The sequence below is a fragment of the Emydura macquarii genome, unplaced genomic scaffold, assembly GCF_026122565.2.
Source record: "Emydura macquarii macquarii isolate MOO-44397 ecotype Brisbane River unplaced genomic scaffold, CSIRO-AGI_Emac_v2 contig_2897, whole genome shotgun sequence".
In the NCBI taxonomy this organism is placed as follows: domain Eukaryota; kingdom Metazoa; phylum Chordata; order Testudines; family Chelidae; genus Emydura; species Emydura macquarii.
Genome location: NW_027133034.1, coordinates 8257035 through 8279225, shown reverse-complemented (window position 1 = coordinate 8279225; position 22191 = coordinate 8257035). Strand labels below are relative to the sequence as shown.

The 22191-nt window shown below is 39.3% G+C and overlaps 1 long non-coding RNA gene across 2 annotated transcripts in view; it reads left to right on the top strand.

Annotated features, from left to right (window-relative positions):
* The window catches only part of LOC137166757 (uncharacterized), a 141261-nt gene extending 120362 nt beyond the window's left edge, over positions 1-20899 (top strand). The window contains exons 1-3 of one of the 2 annotated variants that reach the window (XR_010923801.1): positions 10578-10622; positions 18651-18819; positions 20552-20896. This is a non-coding gene — a long non-coding RNA (uncharacterized lncRNA). Of the gene's footprint in view, positions 1-10577; positions 10623-18650; positions 18820-20551 lie in introns of those variants that run through there. The other variant, XR_010923800.1, reaches the window with a different exon arrangement.
* The last annotated feature ends 1292 nt before the right edge of the window (positions 20900-22191 follow it).

Genomic DNA, 22191 nt, shown 5'->3' with positions numbered 1-22191 from the left:
ACAATCCTTTTTGGCTAGTAAAAGGCAGGAGGACTACTACGATCATGGTCACCTCCTTAAAAATTATTTCCCAGAACTGTGTTTTGGGATATATCCCATCATCTTGGAAACTCTCCATCTCACAGAGTGCAGTGCTTGTAGCCAAGTGACTCATATTGCTTAGATGGAAGAGCAAACTGCCTCCAGGGATAGAAGCTTGGCTCAGCAACTTGGCTGACCTAGCAGGTAAAGAGAGTGGGTAACATTTCAGAGAAGAGGGACCTCAGACAAATTTGAAAAGATTTAGTCTAACTTTAGAAACCTTTGATTAATTCCTAGCAGATGGAAACTGAGATGTTGCTCTCCTTTCCCCTTCCTGCCCACCTCCTTTCCTTTCCATCTTTTTTCCCTGTTATTCCTTTATTCTGAAAAAAAAAATCAATAAAATATAAAGAGAAATTTGGAAAATTAGGAAAATAGTGAAAACTGTATGAACATAGCTATTGATAGAAGGCAGGTGACAGAATATTTGATTAATGGTAACATGCATAAACCACTTCATTTGGTTGATGTGCATCCTAGGATGTTCAGGGATGAACTAAGTATTTTACCAAACATCAGACAATTATATTTTTGCAAGATTTGGGATAAAAGCAAAAGTGACAGTCTCTGGGAAATAAGATTGATCCAGGCAATTACCATCCAGTCAATCTACTTCAATCCCTACTAAAATAATGAAGCAAGGATTAAGAGGTAAAGGTATACTGTGTCTGATCTATGAGTAATAAGCAGCATGGGTGTATAAAGAATAGTTTTTATTGGTAGACTTGCCAAATTAGTAGATTAATTGAAAGCAGTTGATGGTGATATGCAGGACCAAAGCCCTGGTGTAAGCAGATGTAACTCCCATTGAGGTCAGTAGGAGTAGCATTTGTTACATCAGGGCTTAAATTTGGCTCATGGAGCTTAGTAAAGCATTTGATATTCTTTTATGAATTCTTGCTCACAAAATTAATTGGCTTGGATATGAGCTGTGTCTGATGGAGTGAAATCAGTATGGAGGTCTTCAAAGAACGTAAACAGCAATATAGTGGGTTGGGAAGAGGTGCAAAGTAGTCAGATGTGGAAGGGCTTACTTCACTGTTTTATTTAATATCTTCCTGGAAGGAGGAGTAAATTGCATGTTAATCACACTTGAAGATGATACTAACTTGGGAGCTTTTGTCATCCACAGTGAAGACGATTAATATATTGCAACCTAGACCTATTAGCAATATACCACAATCCTGCACTACATTGCTCATTGAGTCCCTAGCGCTCAGTGTGGTAAAAGGGGGTCTGTCCATGTATTGCAGGATCTGAGCCATTGACAGGAAATACAACCATGGGCTTCAGTTTGGAAGAAAGTGAATACATCCTGGGGAAAATAATCAGAAACAGAGATGAGAGGGGAAAATCTTGAAATCAGTACAGCTGAAAGAGACTGAGAGAGAGGAGGGTCATACAATACCTTGTTCAAGTGCTCTGCCTTTCTGTTCTGACTCCTGCTCTGTGGTGGTGCCTGTCCTAGTTTTGCTGGATCTTTCCATAAGTACTTTTTAGGAATCAGGAGCCACCCACGCTCTCATTTCCTGAGGAGCTGCTTGGCTTGTGGACTGCAATTGCTGCTGGCAATACACTAGTGAGAGCAAAACACAGAAGGAGAATTACTGTGTAAAGACCAAGGAGGTTCCTAAAGTTACAAAGTGGGAACCAGGAGATATTTGTTGGGGAGCAAGGGAGGAGCAGATCAAAGACTATTTAAGCTAAGGGGCCCTGTGGCTCTTCTTTGCTTAGGTTAATTTCAGTGAAATTAACATTGTTCTAATATTACGGGGTCATTTTACGGTATATGCCTTTGACAAATACCTGCACCTAACATAATGGGTCCAAATGTTATGCATGGTTTTACCCAGCTGTGCAACTCTGTAAGGAAGCTGCAGGCTTTCTCCTCATGAAGGCCCCTGGGGGGACAGCCCACTGTAAAGCTAAAGGAAACCACAGTCACAAAGCATCGCCCAAACTCCCCTGGAAGGGGAATGAGTTCTTTTCAGCTGTCTCTCACTGTACAACTCTTCAAAGGGAATCCTCTGAAGTTTAGGTTAAGCCTTTGAAATGACCAAATATGCAAAAGAAAATTAAAAGATTCAACTTTATTACATATGTTGTAATATGGATTCGGTTGTAAGACTGGATGGCATATAAGGTAAAGAGAGTGCAGTGGAGACTCTAGGAATCAAGACTTTGAGTCGAGATCTGTCTTCCATTTTCTCTTATGCCACTGACTTCCCCTGTGAGTCTGGTCAAGTCATTTAACCTTTCTGTGCTTCAGTTTTCCAGTTGTAAAACAGGAATAATACCTATTCAGAGGGATGATATGAGGCTTAATACATTCAAGTTATGAGGTGCTATAGTGAAGAGCAGCACAAAAATATATAATTAAAATAAAAGTTTATTGTCTTCAGAGGACAACAATTGAGTTTATGGTTCAGCATGATGACACCTACACTCCAGTAAAAGGATTAGGGAGGTGCACATTTATCTATTAGAGTGAGGACAGTTTCACAAGGGAATTTTTAGATGCCTAGCATCTGGAAATGTTTATGACTAGGCCATCTGAAGCACTTGAAAATACGCAGTGCTTAATTTGTGTCAGGGCTTGCCAGGGCTGAGGCCTGGCAACTCTGGGCTTGCCATGTCAATTATGAAAGTAAAAAAAAAAAATTGCTTGAGCCCTGGCACCTAATTGCTTGATCCCTGGCACTTTTCATTACAAATTAAGCACTGACTGTATGGAATTATCTATTCCCTGAGGAACAGATTACTGGCACAGGACACAATAGGTCCTTTTCTGTGCTTCTATATCTAGTAGTGATGATTTTCCTTGCAGAAAAACTGGATGAACTCAAGAATGTTCTGTGAGTATTTGCTCACATTTTTAAATGAAGTTGTTTCAGCCATGCTCACATCAGTTCTTGGAAACCTCCAATGATGGGGATTCCACAGCATCCCAAGCTAACCTGTCCCAATGCTTAACTATCTTTAAAGTTAGAAATTTTTTCTGAATATCTAACCTAAATCTCCCTTTCAAGAACAAGTTAGACAAATACCTGTCACCTATGGTATAGGTATTCTTAATCTTGTCTCTTGCTTGAGGTCCCTTACAGCCCTACACTTCTGATTCTACTCAGGACAAACAAATTTTAAATGGCCATGTGCGAGTATTTACACTGGAAGTTCTTGCATGCTCCTCTGATAATAAGCTTTAGCTCAAATAGTAAATATTGAATATATTAGTGAGACCCAATTGTGATCAATCCATATAGTTAAAAGGAAAAAATAAGTAATTTCAAATAATACATTTGGGCCAGGTTCTGCTCTCAGCAGTGCTATTCCAGATTTTCTGAAATCCGAACTGAACCCATTAACTGGAGGAGGAAAAAAGCAACTCCAAAATATTGTTTTGTTTTCCCGCATGATTCATAATGTTTTCACTCAGTATTTTTGCTTCATCAAGTTAATCCTGAAACTCCTATACTGATCGGTTCCAATAAAGAACTGTTGACTTGTGACAGATACAATGCTCACATTATGTGAATTGCAACCCAGTACTGTCAAGGGAATTGTTTTTAAAATATTTTTTTCCAGATATGCCATGTCATCATAGTAATTTTGAAGATGAGCACAGCTAAATGTACAAGGAAAAGAGATTTTTCTCATTTCCAGGATCACAGTATTTGGTTTTAACGAGAACTTCAGAATTAATCTTTGTATGCCTTCTCATCATCTTTTGCTCCACTGAGCTTTTTAAACATAAATGCCCTGAAGCAATATACCAGTAATCTTGAAACACTGGAGGCAGATAACATGACAGCCAAACTGTTCTCTTTACTGCCACCCATTAGAAACAAAACAAAACACCTCTCACTCTCTCCCTCCACCCCCAAATGCTACGACTATACAACATCCTAACCAAGCATGTGAAATGTCTGCTGCTACTTTCCTTTGCAATAAAGAGATCATTTCAGTCATCATACAATAAAATATCAAAGAATCACTTAAAACCCCCCAAACTGCAATATTTTAAGACAGAGAAGCTTAGCTTCTTGAGTGGCAGGCACCACTGGTTGGTATCACTGCAGTCAGGTCCGATATTTTTGTGACATGTACATGTGTATCTGCCTACACAGTCATAAAAGCATGCACATTAGTTACAATCTACATTTCTTGGCAAGAACTGGGACTGGATCATTCAGGGGACTGAAAATAGGATGTGGAATGTCTCTCACTTCTAAATAGTCGCAAGTTAAGAAACAAAAATAAAAAATAACCAAGGACTTGAAAAATGGAAATAGGATAGGATAAAAAAACCAAAGCAAATAAATAGGAATATAGTCACCCAGAGGACTGCTGCAGTGCCCATTGAAGTCAGTGTGAATCTTTTCAATGACTCACGGAGGCCAGAAAGGACCACTATGATCATCTAATCTGATCTCCCATATAACACAGGCCAGAGAACGTCTCTAAAAAAATTCCTAGACCATATCTTCTGGAAAAAACATCCAACCTTGATTTAATGATTGCCAGTGATGGAGAATCCTCCAGGACCCTGGATATGTTATTCCAATGATTAATTGCTTTCACTGTTAAAAATGTATGCCTTATTTCCAGTCTGAATTTGCCTAGCTTTCTATTCACTTTCAAAAATGTCAATAAGCATCTGTCAAGCTCTGTATGACTAGCAAATCAATGAGGGTCGAAGGCTTAAAAAGGCACGTAGGCTAAGGTTAAAAAAAAACCACAAACAGAAATAAAAGTTTTTTTTCCAAAATTATTCACTATTACTACTCCCGAGTTCCACTGCACTGGTAGCAGCAAAGGTGGAAACACTAGTGCAGACAAAATTCCAGGGTGAAATCCTGGCTTTGTTGAAATCAATGACAAAATTCCCATTGGTATTCAGTGGGATTAGGAAACTGCCTAATACACCAGCAGCTGTTGGAACCACTTCTCCATGACTGCTCCCATTTTTTATGCCACTGGTGGAGCTTAGTGAGTTTATAAGTGATATTAGCTTAGATGGAATAAATGGTCCAAAGAGTCAAAGTTGTTAATATGACCTGGTAACTGTACAGCAGTGTTCAGTGTTTCATATATATAGAGACCTCAGCCTGCTTAATACCATGGCAAACACACTATTAAAAATCTTGGTCACCTTTTATTTAAGATACAGGGGGAAAAAAAGGAAAAACAGTTAAAGCATTTGAAATGTAAAATATTAAATAAGGCCTTCATTTGAACAAAATCCCTTGTTCCTTTTCTCTTCAGCTGGAGAGAAGTTTTAGCAGTAACTGCTTTGCAGCTGACAGTCTCTTAGATGGTATTAAAGATGGTGATAACTCTTTTTAGGGAAAAGAGAAAGAGTTAGTTGAGATGGGCTGGAGCTGTCATTGCTATTGTTGAAGTCCAATTCCGTCGCCTGAAGGCGACAAAACAAACACACGGAATGGGTAAGAAAAGAACAGCAAAGAGAGAAAACGCAGCTTCTGTCTCTAGTGCTGACTTTCACTTGCAACCTCACTGCTGGCAAAACAGGCACAGCATGTGTTAGTCACTACAAGACCTGATAAACTTATACCAGCGTCGGACTGTTTAAGGCATTGCTATTGGTTGCCTCTGACCGCAGGCTTCCAGCAGTGTGCAAAATATATAGTCTTGGCCAAGTAAGCCACACTCTTATTAAATAGAAGGCAAAAGGAGGGGGAGAGAGAGAGAGAGAGAGAGAGAGAAAAGAAATAAGGTGAGGAAGGAAAAAGACAGTGTGAGTGTGAGTGTGAGAAAGAGAAAGAGACTGTCACATCCCAGGTGGTAGCTGGGATTTTGCCATAGCTCCTGGAGATACCTCTCTTGACTGGGTCTGGTAAAGACATCTCTTGCGATCAGGACAACGAAGGCCCAATGATGCTGCAGTGGGTCCCAGGAGATGGGGTGGGGATGGTAGCCATGATGGTGAAACTTGTTCCTTCCCATTCTTTCAGTCCGCAATTGTCCGCCTTCGCTTCCTCTTCCCCAGTTTTCTTCTCAAAGTCTCTTTTATTTTAAGGACCCTAAAAAGGATTAGAATAGCCCATTCCCTCTTATTTTGTCCACCAATTAGGCCTAATTTCTGGTACACTAGCTTTGCTTCATAGATTTCTGGTCCTTCATTTCTCTTATTCACCAGGCATGATTTTAATACAGTCCTTGAATTATACCAGTAGACCTTTTTGTTTGGACAATTCTAGTCTTTTTGTCCCCCATTTGCACCTTCTTCCATCAACATTTATTGTTATGGGAATAAATGTGATTGTAACACAATATAAACTTTTACTCACTTCTTACAGTTCAGCTCACAAGTAGGGTGAATTTGTCAATCCAGTTATTACAACAAAAGCATTAGTTTTTGTTTTCCACAAAAGCCCAATGTAGTTATCCAGCATAATAACCTATCAGCCTATTTATGTTCCTATATTGGCACCTCTTAGTATTATCTGAGTGCCTGCCTGTCCCAAGAGAAAAAACTACAGCAACAATCTTCCTCTCTCCCCCCCTCCCCAGCAAGAGACAGGCTTAGTTTCTTCTTTTCATTGGGTTTGGTTTTTTTATAACTCAGATATAGAAATGTGAGCTTTGGAGGCAAGTGTTGGTACTGTTGCAGGAAAGCTGGTTGTAAAGGTGGGTTTTGCATTTACCTTTGATTGCTGTGAGATTACTATTACTTCTTATTTCAACTGGCAGCAAGTTAGTCCAACTCCTGTGAAGCTCCTGACATCAAAAGTGCGTTCAAATGTGGTATTTAGCTGTTGTGTGAGATCATGGTTGGAGAGAGAGAGAGTTGGTCTCTAAGGGTCTGTCTACACTGCAATTAAAAACCTGCGGCTGGCCCATGCCAGCTGACTCAGGCTCGGGTTAAGGGGTTCTTTAATTTGGGCATATACATTTGGGCCTGGGTCTGGAGTCTAGGCTTTAGGACCCTGCAGCTGGGGCTGCAGTCTGAGCTCGCATGTCTACACTGCAATTAAACAGCCCCCTGAGCCTGAGTCAGCTGGCACGGGCCAGTCACAGGTTTTTAATTGCAGTGTAGACACACCCTAAGGTAACCATACTACATACAGGATTTTCAGAATCAGGGCGGAGACCTTGCTCTGGACTTTGTGTTAAATGAAGAATCTTTGCAGAGAGAGGTCTATAAGAGTAAAGCGTCTCCAGTGATCTACATTGTTGGGAAGGCAGGTTGCTGCATTGAGAACTAGTTGGAGCTAGTTAATTTGGTCCTGTTCTTTAGTTATGTAGCTAGTTTGTTCTTTTCATTTTGTTCTGTGGTCACATTCTTTTTTTTTTAATTCTTGGAAAAATAACACTCAACTTTTGCTCCATCTTTCTTTTTTGAGTTCATGTTCAGTACTCAGTGTGTAATATCAACTTCCTCAGAAATTAGAAAGCCCAAAAATGTAGGAAGGATTTCTCAAGAGGTGATTGCAGCCTCGACTGAATTAGGCTACAATCACTTCTGTGCAAGAAGACCCCCATTGGTCTTAACCAGAAGGGGGTCTCCCTTCTCCCCAGTAATTTGAAGCTGAATGTACTGATACTAGGCTAGCTGCTGTCTTCTAAGCAGAACCTCCTTGGTTCCAATTTGCCCAGGAAAACAATGAATAACCAAAGCAAAAAGAAAGCAGGAAGAAAAATTACAGAAATTATAAATGATGGAGGTTGAAAATAAATATTTCTCTTGAAATGCCAATAATCTCACTCCCCCTCTCCCTAAAAAAAGAGGAAATAAATAACTAACTTTTTTTCTCCCCTACCTCAGCCTCTTGATTTTATACATGATGTCCAAAGAGGAATTAAATCCATCATAATTCAAAACAAAACCCTCCTTTTAAGCAATCCCCAATTTACATTTTAATGTAAGTGTAGTGCACAAAACCCAAAGAGCAACTGGAAAGAATTATATTTATTGCATTATTAGATCTCTTTTAAGCCATATTGTATGGAAGAAGCTTGACACTACACAGCAAAAAGTATAAATCAAACTCCTGAATGCTTGTGAAATGGAATCAAAGATGGTTTGCAAGTTCTGGGTCAATTTTTAAACCTCCTTCTGCAGTGCCTTTGGTTACGCCAAAGCTTGTGGCCACAGCTAGAGAGCAGCTCGGGCAACAGCCACAAGATGTCTTCTTCTTTTCAGTGAAGCAGCAGTTGTATTCATTTCCACCTGCTGCCTGTAAAACTGGATTGGTTGAAGTTCCCTTTGACATTTTACAAGAACAAGCAGCATATCAAACAAAGAAAAACAGGCAACATCTTTAAATCGTTCAAAAAGAGCATGCAGGAAATACAATCATTAAAAAAAGGGGGAGGGGAATTGGCAGGGGTGAAGGATTGCCGTATGACAATATCTATGCAAATACACATACAGTACTGCATACAAAAGGCAAGATAACACTATTAAAACTTTGCTGACTAGATCCTCAGCTGTGGTAAATTAGCATAGCTCCATTGACTTCAGCTTAACTATATTGCTATTCATTAGCTGAAGATCTGCTCCAACATTTATACAGCACTTTCAAAGTGCTCTGTAGACATTGGGTAACATTTTTGAAAGCACCAAAGTGGATTCAGATCCTAAATCTGATTTTCAATTTGATAGGTTTTAGCCTGGTCTACACACAGCTGTTATATTGGTATGATGATATCTGTTACACGTTTTATATTTTACTGATATGGTTATACTGCTATAACTCCTAGCATGGACACAGTGATGCTTGTGTGAAGGTGCCTTATTCCCTTTTCTGTCTGAGAATAAAGCTCCACCATTGTAAGCATATTTATACTGATTTAACTGCACCCAGACAGGGGTGGGAGTGGTGGTAGGTTGTTTGTACCTCTTTAACTATACGTATAATTAAAGCAGTACAGCTTTTGTGGTATACATGCCATGAGGCTCTGAAGTACTCAAGTGACTTTTGAAAATGTAACTTAGGTTCCTACAACACTTCTGAAAATGTTACCCCTCATCTAATTAACTTCTAAAACATCCAAGTTCAGTAGCTAAGTAATATTCCCATTTCAAATGAAGCAGAGAAAAGTGCAAGGACCTGCCCCAGGCCACACTGCCATTCCAGTGGTACAGTCACAATTGGACTGGACTCTCCCAGTTACAGAGCTATAGAACATAGAACTATAGAACATGGTATCTTAAACATTTGTACACATGAGAATAAATACGCATGTTAGCCAAATAGAAACACTGAGAAACACATGAGGACTATTTACATAATAATATTAAAAGCAATTCAAAGCTTTTGTAGAAATTTGGTTTTACAAAAATGCAGTTTTTTACCTCGTTTCAGCTTTGAGTCTTTCCAATAGGAAAATAGAATTTAGCATCATGTTAATTTACTTTAAGATAAAAATATTTTAAATTAAAATATGACTGCAAAACGCTGCATGCCACTTTTAAAATATGATTTAGTAGATGGTCTATTAAAGTCCATGAAGTAATCCTTAAGAGTAAATTTATTATTATAACATCTTTTGAAAATAGTGGATATTATTTTGCAAACACTTGCATGGATAATAATGTTGGTGCTCATTGCAGCAGATAATTTTATTCACAACTTTTTCATGAGATGGTCCTTGGGCACTGAAACCTGCATCGTTAGAAATTTTATATATTTCAGTGAGAAAGACCATCTTAGTGGCCTGAAATTTTCAGTTTTGAAAGCAAAAATTCCAACAAGTTTGTGGGTTTTGCTAGGAAAAAGGCTACACAGCAAAGAAACGGTCACAGCCTGAGCCCCATGAGTCCAACTCAGCTAGCATGCTCCAGCTACAGGTGATTAGTTGCTGTGCAGACATGCTCCCAGTATCTCATTTGGATTTCTTTGGCTTCTCTGTGAATCTCAGAACATTATGAAAACATGATGGGTGGGTATAAAGAGAGGGGAAAAAAGAGAAGCATAACATCCTACCTCCTCCCCCCTCAAAAAAAAAAGGTTAAAAAATTAATCATTTCAAAAGTCCTACAGTGACCAGTGCTACCTATGGACTAGCAGCATGAGTTGCTCACTCCCAGCCACTGTAAGATAAAGGCCTCCGGAGGGTGCAGCCAGGCACCCCAGTAATGTGAATTCAATTCAATGGCATTACATTTTAAAGAGTTAAAAATCAAAACAACAAAGCAATTCAGATTTCAGAAAGTGCCTCCTTTGTTACTGTTGTTGAGCAATATTAATCAATAGTAAGTGGACATTTAAAAAAAAAATCTTACACAGGAAGATACTGCAACTCTAGATTATAATTCACTCTTCCTAAACTGTCAGCTATTCTTAGGTGGCATAGACACTTGGGACCAGTGACACAGGGTGGCTGCCCTTTAAGGGGAGATAGGCCTAGCCTAACCTCTGGTTAGTCAGCTGCTTCCCACCTGAGGCTGTGGGGTTAGGGATCAGGTGACAGCTTGAAGAGCACTTGTTCTTCATAAAGACCTAGCAAGAGCTCAGTTGAGCTGAAGAAGAGTAGGGAGCAACAAGGCTCCTGCAGAAATCCCAGGATCTAGGGTAAGTACCCAATTAATTATTATGGGACTCCCATGAGGGTGGCCTGGGCAGCTGCAAAGAACAGGATGGCTTCTGTGAAAGTCCATAGATGAAAGGAAGGAACCTAATTAATATGTAACTCCCAGGCAGGCAGCCTGGGGAGTGAGAACTGCTGGGAGCAGAAAGGCTGCTGTAGATATCCCAGATTCTGGGCAAGAGAGCTGAGAGCAGCGAGGGAAAAGCCTCTGGGAACTGAAGCCCATGTTGAGCAGAGAACCTACGTTATGCCTACATTTTCTGTTTAATCCATAAATTATGACCTGGGGCAAGGGCCTGAAACAGACTCAGACATTGCATTGATCCTTCCTGGGCTAGTGAGAGAGCCCACTGGCTCACAGCCAGATTCTGATCTCCGTTACATTGGTGACATGGTTGAGATACACTGCATTTACACGAATGTGAAAGCAGAATCTGACTCACCCTTTTTCATTTCTTAGGTAATACACAGCATTTACAACACATCTTTAAAAGAAAGTGTTGATTTTTTTCCCTTGACCATTATGGCTTCTTGAACAGTGACTTTTCCAAATGTTCTTAGTTTCTAGTGGTCCAAGGTGGAATGTTTCCTTCTCCAGCACTTCTCACATGGAGTTGCACATCTCATGTTGCCACGGCACAAAAAATAATGTGTGAGACAAAAGGTTTGGTGTAGGCTCTCATGACGTGACAGCTGAAGGAAAGATTTAAGCTGAAAGAATCACGCTTTTTTTTTTTTTTTTTTTTAAAACCTAAGCATTTTGGAAGGAGGTGGATTCAGCACATTTCCGTTTATGACTGTGGTAACTTCTGCTCAGCCTGAGCACGCTTGCAATAATAATAAACCGGTCTGTTCCTCTTACAAAGCCCCCATGGCATTTTCTTGGCTCACATGATCAGTTCTGAGCTTCGTGGACTTGTATGGGCCTCATCATTACTGTTTAGATCTTAATGAATGCTGATAAAATATTCATTGGTGTTTTGAAATTTTATTTTATTTTTTAAAGATTTTTGAAATGATGCTCCTGTGTGGATAACTAAAGGTATCCTGCAATAAAAGTCCATAAAATTGGTTTGATAAATTGAAGGAATCAATAAAAATCATCTTTATGATGACTTTGAGAGCATGTTTTCTGCTGACCTGGCTTTTATTTCTTCTTTAAATATTAATTGTTGATTTGCTACTTTGAAAACCTATTCAGGAGCACTGTTAGGTGCACAGCTACACATTTTTTATTCCAACTCTTCCTTTTTTTTTTTTTTTTTTTTTTCATCATGAGGAAAGCTAGGACGAGCATGTTGGTAATTGGGTCCCGCTTGGATTTGATAAATTGAAATCAACAGTAGCTACTGTAGTGCTCTTAGTAAGGCTGTATCTTATGCATAATGTGTCATCTTACAGCAGTAGCTACAAAGGCGACATGTTTAACAAATGCATAAAGGCACAAAAGGTAAAGGGCAAAGAAATAAAGAGGGCAGTGCTTTTCATCTCTAATTTGCTTCTTGACTGACTAATCCTCTCCCTCCCACTGCCCACATAAAACCCCAACTTCTCAGCCTCCTGTCTGAAAGCAATGTATCAAAGTGGCTCTTTTGTCTGCAGAGCTTTTTCTTAGGTTTCAGTTCCAGGCACTCATCTTTCACTAAGAATGAGCAAGAGCAAGTTAAATAATGGAAAAAAATCACAAATAGCTGTTGAATGGAAAATGTATGCCAACATTTGCAACCAATATGTTTTGCAATGAATTATTCTACCACTTTTCCTACATCCTATCATTTAACTTTGAGGGGAAAAAATTATTTAATTAGTTATTGAAAATGACTTTGCATACTGGTTGTAAAAAACAACTCTCAGGCGTGGTGGTCCCGGTGGGCCAAATATATGTCCCAGATTTATGATGGGTTTGCTGAAAGAACTTAAAAATGGAGAGGTCTTTATACTTCATCAATCTTAGGGTGATATTCAAAAAAACTCTAGGGTTTCAACATGAAGTCTTAGTTGTATCCTGGGCTCGGCTACTTGATTTAAAAGCAAAAATGATCTCTTCACCCCTGCCCACAGATTTCAGACTCCTTTTCTTGGCAGCTATTGTGTCTACCCATTGGAAGCCAGAGCAGATTTATTCAATTAGCAGAATTCCCCCATACGATGTCTGAACTCACTATAAATGTGCCCTATCACTGCCACACATGAGACTTGAACCAGGGCATTTGTGATTCAAAGGCGACAGACCTAGCTGATGAGCCAAAAGAAAGCCTCCCCTTACTGTACCAGGTCCAGTAGAAGCTGTGCTAAGCTTCTCAGCTATAAACTACTTTTTGCATAACTTGCATCTCACACCCTGCATGGCCATGAGCCAAACAAGCAGAGGTTCTCTCTCAGTTCATATAAAAGGAAAAGAATTGATAACTTACCTGTTAGTGTTTGTCCCCCCAGGGTAAGGCATACCTATGGAGGCAATATTTCTAGAAATGCCAGTTCAATAACCAGCTAGTTTAAGAGTCAAATGACAGATGGATACTTCTGAATGTCAGAAAAGGTTTAGGGTAAAATTTTAAAAAGCACCTAAGTGACTTAGGTGAATTAGGAGCCTAATTTCCATTCTCTAAAGTTTTAGGCTCCTACGTTTAATTGGTTGCTAGTGGGACTTGAACTCTTAAGTCACCTTGTTGCTTTTGAAAATTCTATCTAGTCTGAGTTTTAGGTGAAGATTTAGCTCAGTTCTCATTTTATCCAACCAGTCTGACCATTACATACTATTTACATATGTATCCTCTTTATTTTGCAATTTTAAATCTAAACTAGATAATGAGACATTGACCCGTATTTTCCCATTAGTGTACATAGTTTTGTGTACTTCTGACTTATGCAGACAAATCCCCCTCTGTAGGCAAGCAAATTTGGGCTACAGGTATATATACCCTTCACACCCCTACACAACCTTGATCTGCATGTGCAGATGGGGGAATTATTGTGCCTAAACTGAGTACTTGCAAAACTGCTTGTGCACTTAAGCCTGCAACTTTTGAAAAATTTGGGCCTATACATGATATTTAATGGACTGCAGTTTACCAGTGCATTAGCCTAATACTCCTACAGAATGGCAAGCCACATGACATCTGCACTAAAATTAAGTGAATTCATCATGTTCAATGCTAATGCAATGAATATAGCAACACTTTCTAATAAGTGACAAATCATTATTAACTCCTTTATTCATTATGGTAACATTACTCATGATAAACCCTTTAGGTATTAATGTAAAATGGTGCATTATATACTGTCTTGCTGAATGATTTCCTAATGACAGTATGCATACAGTACACTGATTTTTTTTTTTTTTTTTTTTTTTTTTTTTAAATCTGGTTTCCTCAAGACTGCCCAGCTACCCAACTCCTTTTATCTGTCCTTAGGGTTTTGGTCACCATTTCATATGCATACTTGAACACTTTTCTTTTTTTAAAATTAAAAGATTCTCCACTCAACAATAAAATGGTCTCTTGATGTCTTAACAGATCATCAGACATCAAGCAATTCCTGCTCTTCCCCATCTAAACTAACCATCAGCACTTCAAATAATTCTTGCTCAGAGTACCGTACAACATGGTGTATGCTTTCTGTTTGTAAAATGCATCTTAGAAGGTTGTACTTTCATTAGCCACTTTCCTAATACAAAAGAGAGTCTATTTTGCATTAGGTATTTTACAAAAGTTCATAATATTCTTTCTAGCTTATTTAACCCATCAGATTCTGAATGTCTGAATAAAAACCTCTAGTTTTTCATAACGTTAATTTTTATATACATTCCAATCTTTGGGTCCTGTTACAATAAATTAAAAATTTCATCCAATCAAAAGATAAATTTCAACAATATAATCAAGTAGACTGCTCCCAGGTCAACTAACTACCTGTGAAACATAATCCAAAGGCTACCTCTCCATCTTACTTTTCCCCAAAAGCCTTGAAGAAATGAAAAATATTAGGTTGTAACATAGAGATCCTTTGAAATTCTTGCTTTAAATAACATGTACGGTTAGACCTATAGGCTACCTCTAACTAAAGATTAAATAAATTTGATAGGACTCCTTTAGGAGCCCAGGGCTGCCTGAGGGGTAATAATTTCAGGTTGGAGTCAGTGATATGTAGTGATGTCCTTCTAGAGATGACACATAGCATAGCAGGGTTTTTTTTTTTTAGCATTTCTATCTATTCATTAAAACTGGCTGTAAGTGGAATACGTTTTTGGTTAGTTTAGTTACATTGGGTTTTGGGCAGAATACTGAATACATTACAATTTTATCATCATGCAGCTCTCCTCACATGCTCTGTACATTCTCCACAACTTTCACCCACAAAAATGGCCATACAAGTTGTATTTGGGATTTTGAAGTTAACATTTTAGAGACTGTGGATTTTTGATGACTTTATATATAAAATTAGAGGTGGACCTTAACCAAAAGGGGCATTCAGATACCGCAGCAATGGAGTTGGGATAAATACCTACATTAGATAAAATGGCAGGCAGACAAACACACACTCAGATCCAAACATCTAGGCAGTTGGAGAAATTCAGATCTGGATCCAAATTTCAAGGCTAAAATCCCTGTTAAAATGTGTACGCATGCATGTGCTTGCTCTCTCTCTCAGGAATTCAATTGGCTATCCCTAAAAATTTCCTAAAACTGCCAGCACTATAATGTCCAGCAAAGCTCAGAAATGAGTATGGAAACTAAAATACTGGTGGCTCAGAAGTGAAATATCAGCTGTCTGTTCCCTAAACCTTCACTACAGACATGGCTGGATTAATCTGGGAACCTAGGCAATAAACCCCTGATCACGCTCTATCTGAGCTTTGCTCGATAAGAACGGTCTGTTGAGTTCCTGATGGACTACCTCCCCACTAAGGCAGGGAAGTAGCACAGGTGCACTCCTCTTCTTGGGAGTAGTGGCACCAGTGGGGTACCCTCCAGGAGCTTGGACCTCAGGTATGGACCTATAATGCCTATATGTCTTAAACCTCCCTGCCTACAGAAGCTTTGGACAGATGGTTGCACCAAAGTTCTTGGCTTATAATTTTGTCCTCCATAAACATGCAGTCGTCGTGACCCGTCAAAATGTGGCCTCCCGGTTTTGCCAGAACTCAGATAAGAACCAAGAATGGGGGAAGTGAGATTTTATGGGGAGCCTGTAATGCTGCAATGGCTCTCTAATCTGTGGAAATGTCTCCCTCAGTGGAAGTGGCATCCTACTAATCAAAACTTTGTTGGAAAAAATCATTGCTGAAGAAAGAAAGGAGACTTCCAGGCACAAACATCTGCCACACTGACAAATTATATAGACCTGGATGCAAGGGAAACCCATTAAAAGCACCGAAGGGTATCCATACTGCATAACTCGGAAGCGCTGACAACTTACTTGAAGTGAAGGCAAACCCATTGGAGACAATGGTGCCAATCATAAAAGAACCCAGTTGATTTTGCACTGAGACACGGATAGGAACAAAAGGCACTTCCCTCTAACAAAATAGCCCTAAGTCTAATAAAAAGAGACTGTGGATGTATGTTGACTCTGTAAGATAACTTTACCTTTATTTATCAGATGACCAAGCAGCCCAGAGTACACACACTCTTATGCCAATCTTTTTGGCTCAAGGGCCACAGATCTTATTTTTACAACCCTGAAGGGCACCAGTCTCCGCCAGCAGCACCTTCCCCCGCCCCACGCTGCAGCCAGACGGAACGAGTTCAGCGAAAAGGCTGCCTACCTCCTCACTCATCAGCCACTCCTGGCTGCAGGAGGGAAACAGCACACGTCTTGTAGCCCCGTGACTCCACCTGAGTCCTTAGATGCTGGAGCTAGAGGGAGGGGAGATCAGTGTTCCCCTCCCTCTGGCTCCAGCAGGGGTCCCAGCACCTAGGGACCCAAGCTGGATGCTTTGCTCTCTGCTGGAGCCAGGGGATGGGAGCACTGATCCCCCTCCCTCTGGCTCCAGCAGGGATCCCAGCATCTAGGGACCCAGATGGAGCACTTTGCCGTGCTCCCTGCTACAGCCAGGGGGTGAGGAGTGCTGATATCCCATCCCCATGGCTGCAGCAAGGAGCCTGCACCGGTCTTGTAGCCCCACGGCAACATGCTCCACCCCTGGTGGCCCCTTCTGCAGCCAACAGGAGGGGCGGCTCCTTTGAAAGACCCTCTCTGCAGCCAGGCCACAGGGGAGGTGTAATCTAAGGAGCGGCGGGTCACTTTGAAAGACCCTCTGGGCCACTTTTGGCCCCCAGGCCACAGGTTGGGAACCACTGGTGTAATCTAACTTATTTTTACAACCCTGAAGGGCACCAGTTTGCTCTTAGCCAGTCAGAGAGAAATCTAGCACAGGAGCTTGGCAGAGCAGGCTGACTCTGTTAAGACGCTGAGCCTACAAATGCATTTCAGGAAGACTAAAAAACATTACCAGAAAACCAGCGTGTTCCCCTTTTGAGTGGCAGCCTGGTGTGCTGCTTTGGATGCTGCTAGAGTAAGTGAGTGCCCGTACTCTGTGCACTTGGCACTGTTCTCTCAGTGCATCCTCAGCTTGTATTTTAGGGCTTGCCTACCCATGCGCTGCTGTAGTGCTTCATTGTAGAAATTACTTACACCAATGGCAGGGGTTCTTCTGCCCGTTTAGTTACTCCACCTTCCCAAGCTAGGCAGACAGAAGAATTCTTATATCAACCTAGCACTGTCTATAGCACGGGGTAGGTTGGCTTAGCCGTGTTGCTCAGAGGTGTGGAGTTTTTACACCTGAGTGACATAGTTGGGTCTGCAACTCCTACCTTGCTCAGTGCTGTTTAATGGCAGTTTAGTTTAGATGTGTATCCCTCTTTGCCAGTGCCTCATATGTAATATTTATTATGTATATTTGTATTACAGTCATGCCTGGAGGCCTAGATTAGTATTGGTACTTGACTATGCTGTCAGTGACTGCACAAACACATAGTAAGGGATAATCCCTTTCCCAAGGAGTTTTTAGTCTAAATAGACAAGATTCATAGATTCTAAGGCCAGAAGGGACCATTGTGATCATCTTGTCTGACCCCCTGTGTAGGCCACAGAGTTTCCCAAAAATAAATAGCAACAGTGAAAGCCTGCTGACATCACCACTGTCTATAGGCTCTAAGGGTGCAATGGTTCTGCTGGGCTGGGTCTGCCCTGGATGTTTCTTCCTCTGAGCCTACATGATGAGAGAAGGTCCTTCGTAGGTCCTGCATGAGTTCCCAATCTGGATATGACATATTTTATTGTTTGTAGGTTTTTGTTTTGCAGATAAATTCTAAATACATTTTTGTGGAAAAAATTTCTTGTCTATCTTCAAGAATGATCTGTGTGTATCGAAACTATATATACATGTATACGAATAAAATGTATATGTATATAAGTTCATAGAGGATAGGTCCATCAATGGCTATTAGCTAAGAAGGTCAGGGACACAACCCCATGCTCTGGGTGTCCCTAAACCTCTCACTGCCAGAATCAGGACTGGCTGACAAGGGAGGGGTCATTTAATAATTGCACTCTTTTGTTCATTCCTGCTGAAGCATCTGGTACTGGCCACTGTTGGAAGTCACGATACTGTGCTAGACGGAGCATTGGTCTGCCTCAGACAAACCAAAGAAAACCTCATGAGATTGTTGGCTAGAAAGCTTTACCTAAGTGCAGGCTATTATTAATTATTTTTGTTGTCCCCAAAGAAAATATAACCGGAACGATTAGAGATGCATGTGCCTACTCTTGACAAAAAGCATATTGTCATTAATATATTTTAGAAATAGTTCAAAAACAGTTTATTTTTATGTATGGATTTCTACTATAATGCTGCCAAGGTCAATTTCAGCTTAAGTTATTGGACATGGTAATGCCAGTTCTGTAAGTTAAAGCTCATTGTGTACCTGATGTCTTCAAATGTTTCTTCAGGTTTTGCATTTGTGAAATGATACTTGTCATGCTCATTCAGGACAGTTCATGTCTTTCTCCAGACTACTTTATGGTGCAGTCTTGGGAGGAAATAGTAGCAAAGTACCGTTCTGCCAGATTCTCTGGACACCTCAGTGCATGAAGTGTAAGAGATAATAGACTGTAATGAAGATTTACCTTTGATTCCTTCAGGATTTTGTAGATTCTGTGAATCTTTTACTCTCAAACTCTGTAAGTAATTGTAGTTTTTAACTATATTGCCATACTGTTTTTGACTTCCATGATGCTCTATCTCACATTAGCCAAATATTCTGAAACACAGTGAAATGTCTGGATGGAAGAAACGTACCAGGGTCACATACTAACGATAAAATACGAGTAGGTTCCTATAAATCACACTGATGAGCATGTAATAGGTGAGTAGATAGGTGTATAGATGTGGTCATTTAAAATGAGTTGAAAGCCATCTAATCAGCCCAGTTACTTCACAACCAAGCTATTAATGTTTGTGAATAAAGAAACTGCTATGGGAGTTGAAATCTGCTATTGATAATATAAAATCAATTTTAAGTACCTTTTAAATCTATTTAAAAGTTATGCTGTGTTAATCCTACATACCCAGTTCACATCTTTGCTGCAGAAATTACATTTTTATCTTTAATGACAGCCAGAATTATAAATAAAAATATATTTTCCATCTGGTGCGTGAGGAATTTCACAAACAATTCCTTCCAAATTACTACAGAAGGTACTTTTCAAATTTTTCAGCCAGAAAATTTGCCCAATAATGCAATTTGGAAGGGGTTGGAGCATGAAATATTAAAAATTAAAAGTTTAGGTATAGGGTCTAAATGGAAACCACAAGTCTGAATACTCTGAAATTTGGAAAAGTTTGGAGTGACAGTGATATCTGGATCTTAACTCTTGCAGTTCAAGCCCATCTATAATTTAGGGGAAAAATTCCAGTTCTATTTGAAGTCAATAGGACTCTTGACATTCACTTCACTGGGGCCGGGATTGCCCTCTGGATGCTTTGCAACTGCACTGTACTTTAAGTTAAGCCAAATGTAATGGATGAGGAATTGCTGACATGAAAGAGGCCAGAACATACTAAGAGGCATTCAGAGTCATACTTCTAATTGTTATGCCAATGATTTTCACTTCATTTTCACTTTTACTAGTAAATATGCTGGATCATTTAGTCCTAGTATCTACTTAGCGTGATTATCATGACCTGCCTTTGTATAAAGTCAAGATGTTAAGTTGTTTCTTGGGCTTTTAACTTATCTCATCTGACTTCTCCCTTCACAGTAGTTCGTACTCACTAACATATATCAACGTATCACCATCAAGGGATATTGCCCACATCACTTCTTCCAATTCAGGGTGAAAAGGAGGGCTTACATTTAAAAAACTCTACATGCTGGATGCATGTATGGAAACTAGGAAGTTAGTTTGCATGCACAGCTAGCTATACACACAAATAGATAGATAAGGCATTTTGAAATTGGTGCAAATTGTGCATGCACATATTCATGGCTGCCTATGCTCTGTGCAAAACTAAATGGGGGTTGGTTTGAACAACAATAACAATTACATATTTGTATTTTGAAGAAAAAAGTATACAAGTATAAAGACTTCCATGCACTCTTTTCAGGAATTGCGGATAGTATTCCTCTATGACTTTTGATTAGTTAATACAAGAAATTTAGCAGAATCAGAAGGAAATGTGCACACATGGCAAAACTGATGCACAAAAATATAATAAGAATTTTGGGGGTGGTTTCAGAGAACATATTTTATCTGTAAAGCTAACTCTGATAATGGGACACACATGATACTCTTTGATTATGGGATTTCACCGCTAGATGACTTAGCTGTGGTTGGCTGAGAACCAAAAAATCATTACTATCTGAAGGCCATTGGATGCTCTACATGAAATGAATTGGTGCTTTTATTTCAGATCCTGATGGAAGATAATTATACCATAACATCCCCACCATTGTTTCTAGTAATCATTACCCTGGTTAGCCGTCTCATCAGAGAAGCCAAGATGAGGATGTACATGACGACTGACCTATCCTTTTCCCAACAGAGGTGGTCCCTTCAGGTGAAAACTGGCTGAGGTGATATGATAGGAGCAAACTTTTACCTGAAATGCTGTGGATATTGATCATGTACAATCTTTGTATTAGAAATGATCAACAAACAGAGTGTGTGTGTTTGTGTAAATTTTTTTACAAAATATTTTCTCCCCTTTTTCATCAAAATTTAGAGTTTTAATTTTTTTTTTAAAAAAAACCCACAAAAAATAGCCCCCCACCCACATGACAAGCTCAGCAAATAGAGGGAAATGTGAAAAAAAATGTTCTAATTTTTTGCTGGGATTTGAAATGTTGACAAAAATTCATAAAATTTTTACTTTATACTATTATGTTTATTTCAGTGGCAATGTTGTTATACTGTAGATCCTATTCTAACAGTTAATTTCTCTGTTTTCCTTTTTGATTAGAGATGAGTCCAGATCAAAACTTCAGATTCATATTCAAATCCAGACTTCCTATCTCCGTAATGGTCTGAAATCGCTTCCCATCATGTCCAATCATTACTTAAGATGGGGGTTTAAGCTAACTACAAATGCAAAATTCCCCAAATTTTAGAGTGCTGGATTTTGTGTTCAGATTTAGCCCATTATATAAAAAACAATGTTCAAGCTGTACTCTTGGATCTAAACCCAGATCAGAACAAAATTATTGTTTTAGCTCATTTCTACTTAATATACACAATGATAATATCAAGTCTCCGACCATGCATGCAGTCTACTATGCCACGCTAATTTTCTCACAGTTCTAGGAATTTCAGTTTTATGCACATAAACATTTATATAGACTAAAAATAAATATTTATACAACTGAAAAGTATTTAATTCCTCAAAAACAAAAAAACAACAAGTGATGTAATAATAATTTGCTAGAGTCAATATCAAAGACAATTTTGTTATTAGTTGAAGCGTACAAATGAAAACAGTATTTATACATTTAAAAAGCTTTGCATTATGCAGTAAATATCTAATTTACTTTTATTAACATATAATGTTTCATTGTAATCTTCTGCTAGAGACTCTTCATGTATCAAAGGGGCTGAGATGAACTGTAAATACAAATTATACCTACATAGGCCTGATCCTGTCAAACACTTAAGCACATGCTTAACTTTAAGCATATGAGCAGTCCCATTGTCAATGCCACTTCCTTCTCAATGTGTTTTGAAAATGACTTATCACGCTACATAGGGAGTCTGATTCTGATTTTACGTGCAAGAGTTTTCAGTGGTGAAACTCCATTAACTTCGAGGATTTCTCCTAGTTTATATATGCATAAATGAGATCAGACTCAACGTGATGAATCTGTAAGCAATAGTTAGGGTTTCATATGCATTACCACTCTAACCCCCTGTTTTCTGTCACACATGACTTTCTGAAATTGCTGTCATCTCAGGACGTCTCTCCTCCAAAATTAATATTTTTTGTAAATTTTGGAAAAAGGGTTCTGCCATTTTTGAGTCACAGGAGAAGTTTTAAAAAATACACTTTCCTTATTTTTT